This window comes from Choloepus didactylus, chromosome 7 (genome assembly GCF_015220235.1).
Source record: "Choloepus didactylus isolate mChoDid1 chromosome 7, mChoDid1.pri, whole genome shotgun sequence".
NCBI classification, from domain to species: Eukaryota; Metazoa; Chordata; class Mammalia; order Pilosa; family Megalonychidae; genus Choloepus; species Choloepus didactylus.
In genome coordinates, this window is record NC_051313.1 from 15843508 (window position 1) to 15859828 (window position 16321).

Genomic DNA, 16321 nt, shown 5'->3' on the forward strand with positions numbered 1-16321 from the left:
TACTTATAAATTAAATAAAAGGAAATATAAATTATGGCACATCTTTAAGAAATCAAACTCCACAGCCATCAGACTTAATTTTTAAAAGAAGTGTGCCATAGGAAAATGTACACAATACAATGTTAAACATAAAAAGGTGAAAATCAAACTGTATAAACACCCATACATATTGCATGAACCTGATTTTGTTTTTAAATATATTTAACACAGATGCACTAAAAACTGAAAGGAATTGTATCAAAGTATTATTAAAAGTGGTTGTCTCAGAATAGTGGAATCAAAGTTCATTTTTTATTTTATTATTTACACTCTTCTGTGTTTTTAAATTTTCCTACATTTTATTATCAATTACCATACTGAACTGACTCAAGGTTTAAGTGAGTATCACTGACATAACTTTTAATTATTTTTTTTTCAGTGCATAATAAACAGTAATAGAAATGGATTGGGAAAAAATGTTTTTCTCACAGTAACCATCCTGATTACTGCTTTTTTGTCTTTCTTGAGAAAGAAGTATTTTTACATGCCGGGAACTATCAAAAGCTTTAGTGTATTATCTCATAAAATCGTCACAGCAAATTTTCATGGTTGGTACTATTGGGAATTCCATGTGTGAAGACCAGGAAACTTGACATTTAAAGAAATTAAGTAACATGCTCATAGTCCCCCAGTTAATAAAGGGACTGAGCAGGGACTTGAACTCAGACCATGCGCCACCCACTGCTAAGTCCAGCATCAACTCTCAGATGTCTTCCTGACCCCCATTCCTTGGGTGCTCATACACTATGGTTTGCCAGTAAGAGTTATGGTCTAAACCCATCCTCATGACATAATTATATGCCCTTTCACTCTCAAAAGTGACTACTTGAACAGCAAATTACATAGTCACTTCAACTCCTCCCTAGCCTGCTAGGAGCCCCTGCTACTATGTGCTCTTCTGCACCCTGGCTGAAGTGCTACTTTTGGAATCACTGCCATTTTGAAGTCACCTTTCTGTGTGTGCCTGCCTCCCTAGGAAAGCTTGAGCTCCTCCAGGGATGGGAGGGTGAACCTGACTCATCCCACAAATCCTATGCACAAACTCTTTCAAAAAGTGCACACTCCTTGATAGCAGTGTTTGTGGGTTTGGGTCAAACCAAGTTTACCCTTTTCAGAAACCTTGCTCCTTTCACCTGGAATCATGACCGTTCATTTTCCTGGGTGGACACTATGGAATCAGTAAAATCCTGGCATAATGAATGAACTGATAAACCACTCAATGAACAATTGTTCTCGGGATACAGAAGTCCCTTTCAGTAAAATCAAGTTCAAGATCAAAGAGGATGCAACTAGCAGGAAGCGTTATACAGCATTGCTAGAATCTGCTTTTGAAAAGGCAGAGGCTTCCCTGACTTAACCTCCACATGCTTACCCAGAAGTGGGAACTTCAGTGTTCTAAAATTCTGCCACTTTGTTCCTGAATATTTTCAACCTTTAAGGAAATCTGTTCTTAATTTCAAGTCACTTTTGTGAATTGAATTTTTCTTCCCCATTGTTATTCCATCTAAGATACAATACTTTTTGTCATTAATAAATAACTGCTGGAGTGAAATTATCAACATGACAATGTAAACAGCTATTGAAAACTTCTCTCTAGAGATTCAATGAAAAAAGAAAGTCTGAAGTTTCTGAAACTCTGGAGGAGGATACAGACTTGAGAAAGACTTCGCAAATGCTGAATTGAAGAAAGAGAAGAAATATCAGGTAGGAATCTTCCATCTCAGAACAATTGGTCCTCTACCCTCCCCCTCACTCAGTCTCTGAGGCATAGAATCAGCAGACAGGACCCCTCTCACCAGGGACACAGATTTTAAAATCTCTCACAGCAGTGAAAAATACCCTCAGTGTTTGAAGACCTGGTGGACAGGGGAGGACATTTCAAGACTCAGATCTGTGAGGGACAAAGAGACTGAGGAAACCATGGACAGATACTGTTTCCAGCCCTGGGTTTGAAAGCCCTTCCCCACCCTTGAGGGAAGCAGCAGCTGGTAGCTGTTTCCTTGGCTTGCAGACAGCTGGAGTGCTGAGTTGGTTAAGGGAGTACTTTGCCACAGGTGGAGACCCTCATCAAGCCAGAGTTTGGCTGGCAAAATGATGATGTAGGAATCCCACAGTTTCAGCCCTGCTGGGTCAGACAGCCTGTGCTCAGAGGTAAAGCAGCCTCTGAGGACAACTAGGTTACCGAATAGCACCAACTTCTGGACAGTTTAGAAAGTACAAGGGAAGTAAAATACTTTTTAAAAGATGCTTCAGACCCCTTCTTAGAAGCACAGGAGCTGGTCTACATGCCCTGTATGGAAACACAGCCCTGTTTTGGCTGAGAAATAGGGAAGACCCAATGGTTAAAGCAGGGATCCAAAACAAACCAAGGACTTGCTAACTGGTGGGACATGTAGCACCACTGGAAGCCAGCACATTTGTATTACCAAACACAGTGAAATTGCTGGGGTACCCAGTGCCTACCTCTCATCCCTGTGGCAGGTCACGGTGGGCACTTGATTTTGGGGGGAAGACTTGGGGGCAGAGACAATCTGACAACTGGCCAGGGAGAGAAACAAAGAAAAGAGATCAAGGACAACCAACAAGAAAACCCTAGGCAAAAGAGAAAATTGCATCCAGAATAAACCAGTCAAGAAAAACAGATGCCTAGACAGCAAAAGATCACGAGCCACACCAGGAAATGGGAAGATATGGCCCAGCCAAAGGAACAAACTAACACCTCAACTGAGATTCAGAAGTGGAAACAACTAATTATAGATGTTCAAACAAATCTTTTAAATCAAATCAACGAGTTGAGAGAGAATGTGACAAAAGAGATGAAGGATATAAAGAAGACACTGGGTGAGCATAAAGAAGAACTTGAAAACTTGAAAAAACAAATGACAGAACTTATGGGAATGAAAGGCACAATAGAAGAGATGAAAAACACAATGGAGACATATAACATCAGACTTGGAGAGGCAGAAGAAAGGATCAGTGAAGTGGAGGACAGGACATCTGAAATTCTGCACACAAAGGAACAGACAGGGAAAAGAATGGAAAAATACGATCAGGGTGTCAGGGAACTGAAAGACAACATGGAATGCACAAATATACATGTTATAAGTGTCCCAGAAGGAGAAGAGAGGGGAAAAGAGGCAGAAAGAATAACAGAGGAAATAATCAATGAATATTTTCCAACTCTTATGAAAGACATAAAATTACAGGTCCAAGAAGCACAGTGTACTCCAAACAGAAATGATCCAAATAGATCTACTCCAAGACACTTACCAATCAGATTTTCAAATGTCAAAGACAAAGAGAGAATTCTGAAAGCAGCAAGAGAAAAGAAATCCATCACATACAAGAGAAGCTTGATAAGACTAAGTACAGATCTCTCAGCAGCAACCATGGAGGTGAGAAGGCAGTGGTATTATATATTCAAGATACTGAAAGAGAAGAACTGCGAACCAAGAATCCTATATCTGGCAAAACTGTCCTTCAAAAATGAAGGTGAGTTTAAAATATTTACATAAAAACAGACACTGAGAGAGTTTGTGAATAGGAAATCTCTTCTACAAGAAATACTAAAGGGAGTGCTACAGACAAATAGGAAAAGACAGGAGAGAGAGGTTTGGAGAATAGTGTAGAAATGAAGATATCAGGATATAGAAAGAGGGTAGAGATTGGGCATTTGATGTTTTTTTTTTTTTTTTTCATTTTTATTGAGATTGTTCAGATACCATACAATTATCCAAAGATCCAAAGTGTACAATCACTTGCTCCTGGGTACCCTCATACAGCTGTGCATCCATCACCACACTTAATTTTTGTTCAATTTTTAGAAACTTTTCATTACTCCAGACAAGAAATAAAGTGAAAGATGAAAAAAGGAAAAAAGAAAAGGAAACTCTAAACCTCCCCTATCCCTAACCAACCCCCCTCAATTGTTGACTCCTAGTATTGATATAGTACGTTTGTTACTGTTTATGAAAAAATGTTGAAATACTACTAACTGTAGTATATAGTTTGTAATAGGTATATAGTTCTTCCCTATATGGGCATTTGATGTTGAAGGAGTGTAGAATTTCTAGAGGATTGATTGTGCAGTTCAAGAAATGGATAGCACAATACTGTGTGATGGTAGCACACTATTGTAAGTACACTGAAAAAAGATATCTGTGAACATGGTTGAAAGAGGAAGGTTAGTGGCATGTATGACACCAGGAGGAAAGATAGAAGGTAAAGACTGGGACTGCATAATTTAGTGAAACCTAGAGTGGTCAATGAGTGTGATTAAATGTACAAATATAAGAATATTTTTACATGAGGGAGCAGCAAGAAGGCATGAAGTCGTAAGGTGAATGAACTGTGAGGATTAGCCAGAAATGAAAACATAAACATTATAGTGTCTCACTAATATGGACTAATAATAATGTGCAAACACTGAGAATAGAATCTGGGAGCATGGGTTATCAGGGGAAGGCTTATGTAAAGTTTCCTAGATTGTAAGCTCTTACAGCAGTCGTATCTATTCATGAGTTGTAACAGTTATTTCTAAATTTTGAGATTCTGAGCTCTTTTTGTGATATGTGGTCAGTCCCTGGAGATTCAGGTGTCTGTGTGGCAATTGGGACTTGGAGCCAGAGTTTGGCAGCTGTGAGTGTTGGCATTGCCCCATGAATCAACTGTTAAAGAGGCTGAAAAGGAGATCAGACTTTGATAGGAGATACGAACAAAATGGACTTGGTTGAGATTGGGGTAGATCAGACTAAAGGGTAGAGGATGATATTTATAAATGTGTTTTAAAACTTTGGCTTCTATGTGGGACCAAAGGAAGAGATGTTTATTTGGTACAAAATCTACATTTTCCATAGCACACTATATAATTTAACTTACATGGTCAGTTGACTCAAATACCATAATCGCATAGAACCTTGACTAGGGAGTGAGATCTTGTTGGTTTGTACAGGATAGCATGAAGCCCCAATACAACTCAGAGTAATTTGAGCAGAGAATAAAAAGTATTTGCAAAGCCCCCTTGAAGGACTGGAGAAAAAGGTGAAAATATTAAACTTCCCCAGCCGGGGAGTTCCTGATGGTCTCATAAGCATTGGGGACTGCCAGTTTGGTGGGCCAAGACCTCAATCTTGGGGCTTGACCTTATGAAGCTTGTTATTGCAAAAGACAGGCTAAACGTACTCATAACTGTGCATAAGAGTCACCCCCAGAGAACCTATTCGGTTGCTCAGATGTGGCCTCTCTCTCTAAGACGATTCTGTAGGTAAACTCACTGCACTCTCCCTACATGGGACATGACTTCCACGGGTGTAAATCTCCATGGCAACATGGGATGTGACTCCAGGGGATGAGCCTGGACCCTGCATCGTATGATTGTGAAAGCCTTCTGGATCAAAAGAGGGAAGAGAAATGTAACAAAATAAAGTTTCAGTGGCTGAGAGATTTCAAATGGAGTTGAGAGGTCATTCTTGAGGTAACTCGTATGCATTATAGAGATATCCCTTTTTAGTTTTTAGTTAGAATAGTTAGAAGGAAATATCTGAAACTGTTGAACTGCATTCCAGTATCACTGATTCTTGAAGGTGAGTGTATAAATATATAGCTGATATGATGTGACCATGTGATTGTGAAAACCTTATGTCTCATACTCCCTTTACCAAGTATATGGACAAATGAGTACAAAAATGGTGACAAAAAGTAAATGAATATTATGCGGGGAGGGGTATGGGATGATTTGGGTGTTCTTTTCACTTTTCTTTTTTTTCTTATTTTTATTTTTTGGAGTAATGAAAATGTTCAAAAATTGATTGTAGTGATGAATGTGCAACTATATGATAATACTGTGAACAATTGTTTTACACTTTGGACAATTGCAAAGTATGTGAATATATTTTAATTTAGAAAATTTTTTAATAAACAATAAATAAATATGTAACTGCTGAATGTATCTGATGCACATCATGGGCCACTGTTTACAGTTAGTTATGACCAGGAAGGACATTCTAAGCCTTACACAACTTCAGTGCCAGGGACTCGTAGGAACAAATTTGTTATTATGAGTTCCTGGTTTCACTATACTCAAATCCCTTTCTCCACCCTCCCTGCTTTTCCAAATCCCATCCATTTCTGCCGGTCCAAATCCCAACACCTTCCTCATCTCTATTTAACAACCTCTTCTCTACCTGGACACAATATTATTTCCAATTTAACACTATTAAAAGTCAAGATGTCTAAGGTTTCTTAAAAAAAAATCAACGCTGCTGTACATTAATTCATCCTTCATCCATCCTTTTCAACATGGTTTCTGGGAGTAAAGGCCTCATGGTCACCCTCAGGAGTGCCTGGCACAATACTAGGCCCATGAGACACCATTGAAAGTAGGTCTCAAAGGGACAGAACAGCAAGAATTATTTTGATAATGAAAAATCTAGAATGAGTTAATCAGCTTTCATTTAGTGAATGGGACAAAACAAATTACAAAAACCTTTTTACCTTCAAACTGTCAATCATATTAACTCTGAATTAAACTATATGATTAAAAATAACAATAATAATCAAAAAGTCAAAAAGCCATCAAGTTTCTTAATCTATTTAGCCTCTTCTCCCTGAGTTTTAAATGAAGCTTAGTCTTGATCTCTCTTCTGTTTTCACTCTTCTCACTCTCCTTAGGACATCTCAGCCTCCACGGTTTCAAGCACCATCTATGTGCTGTCAAACTACCAGATCCCTTGAGCTCTACATCAATATTCAGTTGCCTTCAGGGCATCTTTATACGTCACAGACACCTCAATGCCTACATGGTCTCCCCCCATACATCTCCACCTCTGGTGATACTATTAATGTCAGTGGAGCCACCCTCTCCCTGATGGCCTGTGACACAAATCTGGAAATCGTGCTTGATACCCCCAGCCTCACACCAAGTCATGCCCCTTCTGTCTCCTAAGTGAATCTCCAGGGTATCTTCTTCCATCCATGATGGTTGCCACTACCCTAGACCAAGCCATCATTCTATTTTTCCTGGACTGTTGCAAAAACCAACCTGTCTCTCTAAACTTTCCCTTGCTCCCTCTAACACATTCGCCTTACAGCAACAAAAATGATCTTTAAATAAACACAAATCTGATCATGTCACTTCCCTGATTAACGGGCCCCAATGCTTCCATTTTATGGCATGATTTGGTGCCTGCCTCCTTCTCTGGGCCTCTATCTTAGCCCTCTTGCCCGGTCCACAAGACTCCTGGTACTCCTGGTGGGAAATAATGCTCTCATAGCCCTTTAACAGTACCCGAGACAGAGTAGCATGCAAGAAGAGGCTGTCATTATCACTATCATTATTGTGTTATCAATTTGTCTATCCACCTGTCCATTGAACTGCCCACCTGTTCATTGCATGTGTTACTCTCATGTGCCCAGCTCCTACCTCGATCAAGACTTCTGCAAATTGTTTCCTTTTTGTCCCTTGAAGGAAGTTTTGCTAACCAGCTCTGTTCTAGTTTGCTAATGATGCCAGAATGCAAAACACCAGTAACGGATTGGCTTTTATGAAAGGGGGTTTATTTGGTTACACAGTTACAGTCTTTAAGGCCATAAAATGTCCAAGGTAATGCATCAACAAATGAGTACCTTCACTGGAGGATGGCCAATGGTGTCTGGAAAACCTCTGTTAGCTGGGAAGGCATGTGGCTGGCATCTGCTTGCTCCCAGGTTGCATTTCAAAATGGCACTCTCCAAAATATCTGCATCAACTTCCAACGGCCATCTTCAAAATGTCTGTCTCAGCCACTGCAGTGAGTTCCTTATGTCTGAGCTTATATAAGGCTCCAGTAAACCAATCAAGGCCCATGCTGAATGGGCATGGCCACACCTCCATGGAAAAACTAAACCAATAGGTTCCAACCTAATCCACACCAATATGTCTGCCCCCACAAGACTGCACCAACAAATATGGTTTTTTCTGGGGGACATAATACACAAAAACCAGCACAAGCTCCAACTCTCACTTTGCCCAAGACTAGATTAGCTCCTCTGCACAGAACTCTCAGGGCACCCTAATTGTTTCCTTTGGAGCACTTTTCAAAATTATACTTAAAACTTATTTGGGGAACACAAAGGGACATTTGCATACTGGTGTTTATGGCAGCAGTATTCATGATTTGCAATGGATGAAGGCGGCCAAATGTACATTGACTGATGAACAGAATGGTGAACTGTGGTGTATGCATACAATAGAATATTGAATAGCTGCAAGAAGGAATGAAGCTATGAGACAAGCAACAGGTGAATGGATCTTGAGGACAGCATTTTGAGTGAAATAAGCCAGAAACGAAAAGACAAACATTATACTGCCTGACTAATTTAGACTAACTATAATGTGTAAACTCTGAGAATTGAATCTTAGAGCACAGCCTATCAGGGGAACGCTTATTGTAATGGTCCCTAGATTGTAAGCTCTTACAGCAGCCACATCTATTCCTCAGTTGTAATCTGAGATGCTGAGATGTTGTTTATGTATAATCTGGTGGTTCTCTGGAACTTTGGGCATCTGTGTGACACCTAAGACTCAGAGCTAGAGCTTGGCAGCTATGAATGTCAGTATTACCTCATACAGCAACTGTTAAAAAAGCTGAAAAAGAGTTCAGACTTCAATTAGAGATAGGAATGAAGTGGATCTGATTAGGACTAAGGCAAATCAGACTAAAGGGTAAAGGACAATACTGACTGTGTTTTAAAACTTCAACTTCCATGTGAGACAAGGTATGAGATATTTATTTGGTGCAAAATCTATATTTTCTACAGCACACTAAATAATATAACTTGTATGGTCAGTTTACTCAAATAGCGTAATTACATGGAACATTAAATAGGAAGTGAGATCTGGTAAGTATGTTCAGGGTTAGTGTGAAATTCCAATACATCCCAAAGTAATTTGGGCAGAGAATAAAAATGTATTTGCAGGGCCCCCCTGAGAAACTGGGGTAAAATTTGGAAGTGCTCAACTTCCCCACCTGGGTTATTACTAATATTCCCACAAATATTGGGGACTACCAATTTAGTAGACCAAGCCCTCAATCTCGGTACTTGCCCTTTTGAAACTTGTTACTGCAAAAGAGAGGCTAAGCTTACTTATAACTGTGCCTAAGAGTCTCCCCCAGAGAACTGCTTTGTTGCTCAGATGTGGCCCTCTCTCTCTCTCTCTCTCTCGAAGCCCACTTGGCAGGTGAACTCACTGCCCTCCCCCCTATGTGGGACATGACTCCCAGGGGTGTCAATCTCCCTGGCAAAGCAGGACATGACTCCTGGGGATGAGCCTGGACCTGGTGTCATGGGACTGAGAAAATCTTCTTGACCACAAAGGGGAAATGAAATGAATCAAAATGAAGTTTCAGTGGTGAAGAGATTTCAAATGGAGTCAAGAGGTCACTCTGGAGGGCATTCTTATGCACTATATAGATATCCCTTTTTAGCTTTTAGTGTACTGGAATAGCTAGAAAGAAATACCTGAAACTGTTGAACTGTAACCCAGTGACCTTGATTCTTGAAGATGATTGCATAACTATGTAGTTTACATGGTATGACTGTGTGATGTGAAAACCTTGTGGCTCATACTCTCTTTATCCAGTGTATGGACAGATGAGTAGAAAAATGGGGACAAAAACTAAATGAAAAAATAGGATGGGATTGAGGGATAGAATGCTTTGGATGTTTTTTTTACTTTTGTTTTTATTCTGATTTTTATTTATTTATTTTTGGAGTAAGGAAAATGTTCAAAAATTGATTGTAGTGATGAATTCACAACTATATGATTGTACACTGTGGATGATTGTATGGTATGTGAATATATCTCAATAAAACTGAATTTAAAAAAACCTTTTTCTTGGAAACATATGATTGTTGTCTCTTCCGCACCCTCTTTACCACCAACTAGACAATAAGCTCCAGGAGGGCAAAAACTGTCTGTCTTATTGACTATGTACCTCAAACGTTTAGCACAGGGTTGGTAAATAGCAGGAATTTGATAAATAACTGTTTAATGAAGGAAGAAAGGAATCCATGCTAATCTAAACCAAAGAGGGAAATTCAAGCTATCACTAAGCCCCGATTTCTTAAATGATCATATTAAGGTAAACAGTCCTATCCCAGTTTACCCATAAAATAATTATTAAAACATATGGGCATGTAATAAAACAAAAACGTTTTCAACCTTCAAGAAATTAATATAATTATAAAGAATTGTTATCATACCAATCATTCTATCATTAGGTAATCAGGCAAACTTTCAAGTTTGAAAACTTCTATTATTGCTCTGGCTACTGTGACACTGAATGTCAGTGTAGGGTGTGACCAGAAGAGAGAGATGCAATGCCAAACACAAAGTCAGGTGTGCACGGCAAACCAATGCATACAATTATCATAGCAACTATAGATAATAATGAAAACAGAAAAGAAGAAATGGTGTATTTTTTTCTAGATAGTGACAATCTGCCCTTAGGATAACCTGAATAAGTGTTCAATTCCCTGATACTGTCCAGAGTGGCTCTGGACTATGTAAGAGGCTGGTGAGACTCGAGCAGAGCCTTACATTAGGGATGATTTTGGTTTCATGGGGAGGAAGAAGAGGGCATTTCCATGAAGGGCAGATGCATGGTGCTGGGCGATGGTTAAGTGAGTTCCTGTGGGGTAAGGCAACACCACACTCCTGGGGGCCTGTGCAGCTTTACATTCTGTCCAAGACAACATGGGCATCAGATTTTAAGAGAGAGAATGACTGCTTTTTAGAGCAGAATTTAAGGACTCTCTTTCTGTAGTTTATATCAGAAATTATAATAAAGAAACTTAATGACAGAGAGCCCACTTCAGTGATAATGGGCAAGGGGTGTGGGACCTCTTGCTGCAGCAAAAGCATGTTAAATCCAGTTATGAGGAACTGCTGAATGGAACTGTGTGTCCGAGGGAGCTGCATATACCACATGGCTTGACTTAACAAAGGTCACCTTAAGGTATTGAATTGGCATGTGCAGTGTCTACCCCTGGTGCTTTCATTATGTGAGATGACAGTGACACAGGTAAGCACTCACTAAATGTTTATCAGATGAATCTAGATGTGGCTAATAGGGCAGATACCCGTTAGACTTCTAGGTATTTTGATCTCCTATTGTATATATCAAATACATTTGCATTCAGTGGAAATTAAAGAATCCATTTTCTTTTGTGTGCTACAAGTTAGATGAAACATCTAATTTTACATTTGCTTTAAAAAATAAAAAACTTACATTGGCACTGTCTGGCCCACTTTCATGTCCTGCAGAATCAGGTTGTTCCATATAGATGGAATAAAAACTGGGTCTGGTGGTAAAATTGAAACACAGGAAGTCATTATCAATTTGCAATAAACCTGTGAGTTGGATCCGAGTTTCGCGGATCTAGAACTTGCTGGCACGTGCCTGCTCTTCTCCCTGCCTCCGCTTCCTCCAGGCCAGGAGGCTCCATTGCCTCCAGGAGGGATGGGTCTCCTAACCGGAAGTGAGACCTTCCCGGGTGTGCTCGATGCTTGTGAAAGTCTGTCTTGTCCTTGCTGTTACGACCTCTGGGTTTGCCCAGCCCTTTGTATTTGCTGGTTTCTGACTTCCTGTTGATTCTTTGTTCTGCCCTCTGGAATTCATACACGTGCAGTTTTTTCTTTCATTGTCCGGTTTCTGAGGTACGTTTTCTGGGTCCTCCCTTTCGGGATGCTCTGGCTGCAGCCTGTCCCCATGGTTTTTGCTCCAAGTTGTGGCCCCTGTGGCTCCTGGAGTCAGAGTTCAGAACCGAGTTCAGATCCCCTCTCGGCTCTGCCCTCATCTGTGTCTGGTTCTCTAACATTTGCTCTGTGCCCCGACACTGGCTTTAACTCTGTGGTGCAGTACAGGCAACCATGTGCTCAACAGCAAAAAGCCAACTGCTGTCAGGAATCATTCCTGAAAAGCGACCCTTAGAAGGGAATTCTAGGATTTTTCTACAAATGGTCATTTCAAGTATAGAAATAATCTCATTTTATACCCACAAACATCCCACTGTGCTACCACTTCTCTGACTCTAGACATTACCTTTCAGTTTGGGGCAGGTCCAGCCATTTAAGTAATGTAGAGATCCTCACTTCAAATGGGAGACTCCTGCAAAGATGCATAAAAATAATTTTTTTAAAATTACTCAAATCATGATTAATCTTATTATTGGCCTTCTCTGAAATGCAAGTTGATATTGTCAGATATTCATTCTGTATTCACATAGGGTCAAAATTCTGAAAAGGATGCATTTCACCCCAGGAATTCCTGTTTTCAATACCTGTATATAGATACACTTGCAGCACTATTCCTTACATGTAAATGCTTTCTTGTCATCCTTTTCCTCCTCATCTTTCCCACAATTCCATAAAAATCCATTAATTATTGTACATTTGTCTGTTTTTTGTGGGAAAATAGCCGGGGCTGGGAGTGCATCCTTGACGTGCTCGGGGGTGCAGAACATCAAATCCTGCTGGACGGAACACTGCCCAGGGCAGCACCCGCATTGTTGCTCCAAGAAGCGCAGCCTGTCCCTGACTTCCCTATCTTACTAACTTCTTTATCCTGCCTTCTCCGGCCTGTTACTAACTCCCCTATTTTCTGTGATAAGATGAAGCTAATAAATATGATGTGAAGCAAGCGGAGAGACTCTTTGTCTTCAAAGCTCTGAGTCCCCTGCTCCCAGAACTTTATATTTTGTGTCCGTGTTTCATTCCTGCACCGCCCTGTCAGCAATAACTGGCGCCCAACGTGGGGCTCGAAGAACCGGACCCGGTTCCTGACAGAATTGCTTGAACGAAAGAGGTACAGCGGCGCTGGGACTCGGGGGGAGGTAACGGCCGTGTTTGTGTGCGTTCCTTGTAGAACGACCCCGAGCATAAGAGCAGGGTAATGGGTAATGTTGAAGGACACAATAAATATGTACCATATATTTCCCTTCTGCAACAGCTGCTGCGGGCCGGCAGCGTTAAGGTGGGGAAATCACAGATTTTGGAATTATTGCAGGTTATTGAAAAATATTGTTCCTGGTTCCCTACTTTCAGCTCTCTGGAATTACATGATTGGGAACGGGTAGGCAAGGAATTAAAACAAAAACATTTGCAAGGAGTTAACTTACCTATTACTATTTGTTCTACCTGGACCTTAATTAAATCTGTTCTTGAGCCTTTAAAAACTGATAATGAGGAAGAGGGGAAGGAATTTGAGGATGATTCAGGTCCTGATACTCTTTCAGAAAATGAAACTGCTTTTCAAAAGCGCAAGAAGTTTTCCCTTTCTAACTTACCTCCTCCCACAGCTCCTTGCTGTGAGGAATGGCCTCCGCCTCCCCCCCTCCTCTTCCTGTGCCTGGCGATGCTCCCTGAACAAGCCAGCCTGTTTATCAGGCATTCAGCAGGGTCTTGCGGAGGTGAAATGGCATCGAAATTTAGAGGCTATAAGTTATCCTGTTGCTTTCCCAGTCACGGTTACTGAGGAAGTGACTTCTGGCCAAAATGCTAATCATCATAATGGAATTTATAGCTTTGCCCAAAAGGCAGTTCCTTTTGAGGTTATTAAAGAGCTCAAAAAGTCAATTCAAACCTATGCGCTTCATTCTCCCTTTACATTTGGCATTCTTCAAGGTTTGGCTGAAGGCTCACGGCTGATTCCTATTAATTGGACCACCCTAGCTCGTACAGTTCTTAGTTCAGGAGAGTATTTGCAATTTAAGACTTGGTGAATGGAACCTGCAGAAATACAGGCTGCTGATAATCGATGAAATAATGTAAACATATCAATTGAGCAATTAATGAAAACTGTTATTTATTCTACCATTGAAAATCAATCTGTTTATCATAATCAGGCCATTGAACAAGTTCGGCGTTGTTTAAAAGCTTGCAATAGAATTGAGGCTAAAGGGAAATGGAAAATGTTAACTAACCTACGGAGTGTCAATGCTGTCATTCAGCCTATGAGACCTTTACAACCTGGCCTTCCAAATCCTAGTATGATCCCTGAAAATTGGGCTTTAGTAGTTATTAATATTAAAGATTGTTTTTTCTCTATCCCTTTAGCAAATCAAGATAAAGAAAAATTTGCATTTACTATTTTGTCTATTAATAATAAAACTTCTAAATGGTATCAGTGGCAAGTTTTACCTCAGGGCATGTTAAATAGCCCTACAATCTGTCAGTACTACGTAGACCGAGCTCTACAGCCAGTCTACTTGCAGTTTCCCAAAACTTATGTCATTCATTATACGGATGATATCTTGTGCGCTGCACCTCAAGAAGCTGAAGTAGAAGCCTTGTTCACTGCTATTCAAAATGCTTTACAAATTGCAGGTTTATATATTGCTCCTGACAAAGTACAACGTGTCCTGCCAGTGCAGTATTTAGGTTCCACTATTAATCAGTTAACAATCCATACCCAAAAGGTACAGCTTCGAAGAGATGCTGTTACCACTTTAAATGATCTGCAAAAGTTATTAGGACATATTAATTGGCTTCACCCTAAAGTGGGTATAGCAAACTATGAATTGACAAATTTGTTTTCTTTACTCTGTGGAGACTCTAAATTAACTAACCCAAGGTCTTTAACTCCTGCTGTGGGAAAAGAATTATAATTAGTAGAAGCAAAAATTCAGCAAGCCCAGGTGTCTCCTGTTGATCCTCAGAAACCATCGTCTTCACTTATTTTTTCCACTCCAAGATCCCCTACGGGGTTACTTTTGCAAAACAATAAGCTTGTAGAATGGTTGTTTTTGCCAAATTCCTCTGTAAAATCCATTTCTGTCCATGTTTGCATTGACACCTATTCTGGTTTTCTTTGGGCTACTGCTCAAACTGGTAAAACTTCTCGTCATGTTCATGCTCATTTATTTGTATGTTTTGCTTCCATGGGGCTTCCCCGAGCTCTCAAAACTGACAATGGCCCCACCTATTCCTCCACTAAATTTGCAGCTTTCATGGCTGCTTGGCAATTCATCACACCACCGGTATTCCGTATAACCCTCAGGGTCAAACTATTGTTAAGCGTGCTTACCATACTTTAAAATCCATGTTAACTAAACAAAAAGGGGGAGGTGAAGGCTCTCCCCATGAGTGCTTGTCCAAACCCCTCTTTACTTTTAATTTTCTTAATTTTTATGAAAAGCTGGATGGAACTGCAGCAGAACATCATTTCCCAGCAGAAAAGACAACACTGAAACATTACTTTCACAAAGCACCTCCTATATGGTGGAGAGATGTATTAACTAATGAATGGACAATGGGAACCTTGTTAACATGGGGACGAGGTTATGCTTGTGTTTCCCCAGGTGACGGAAGTGCACCAATTTGGGTCCTGGCCTGACGACTGAAGCCGTACCATGACTCCAGAAAGAAAAGGAAATGGCTGTGGGACGTCAAGCCACCAATGATGCAGCAGATAAAGAAATTGTGGCAGGATGCTGAAAAACAAGTCCAACAAGCTCAGTTGCCTATGACAGGTCCTAACCTGATGGCAGCAGTGTTGGCTCTTATTGCCTTTGCTGTGAGTATATCTCCAGCATGTGCTCATTCTAGAAATTATACCTATTGGGCTTACATTTCTAATCCCCCGTTGCTACAACCTGTAGAGTGGGATCATCCCTCTCCCACCGTATATTTTAGCAATGGTACTTGGTTGCTTCCTCCAATTGATGAAAGACTTCCCCAGTTTCCTGAGGATGAAGGAAAAAATTATTCTCAATCATTGGCTTTCATGCATTTACCTTTGTGTGTAGGTCAAGGTGAATGGTGTTTAACCTTAACCTGGCAGGCATGGTTATCGATCATACCCAAACAAAATAATATTTTAAAGTCATCCTTATTTTTAATATCTGGATATAGTTTTGCCTATAATGAAAATATTACTATTACTGATCAAGTTCTCCAACGGTCTTTTCGTCACATACCACGATATTGGTTGCCAAAAATGCAAAGGGTACATTGGGATGATTGTAGAGCAACTATGGAGTGTTGGTGCAGAATGGTTCCTATGGAATTATAACTGACTGGTCCCCTAAGGGGTATGCAGTTCAGAATTGTACCAACACAAATTGCTCTAATCACAAGAAGTTGAGGTGGAAGATCCATAACTATAACCACTCTGTTAGTATTCAAACCCAGGCTAAATATCCTATCATTTGGCACAGCATTGGCTGGTCCCCACCCAGACCTACTTTAAATAATTCCTACATTCAAGATACACTTTGGAGGCTCCCCATTAGTTTACATAAC

At 40.3% G+C, this 16321-nt stretch overlaps 1 pseudogene; it reads right to left on the reverse strand.

Moving 5' to 3' along the window:
- The window catches only part of LOC119540478, a 256014-nt pseudogene that overhangs the window by 68256 nt on the left and 171437 nt on the right, over positions 1-16321 (reverse strand).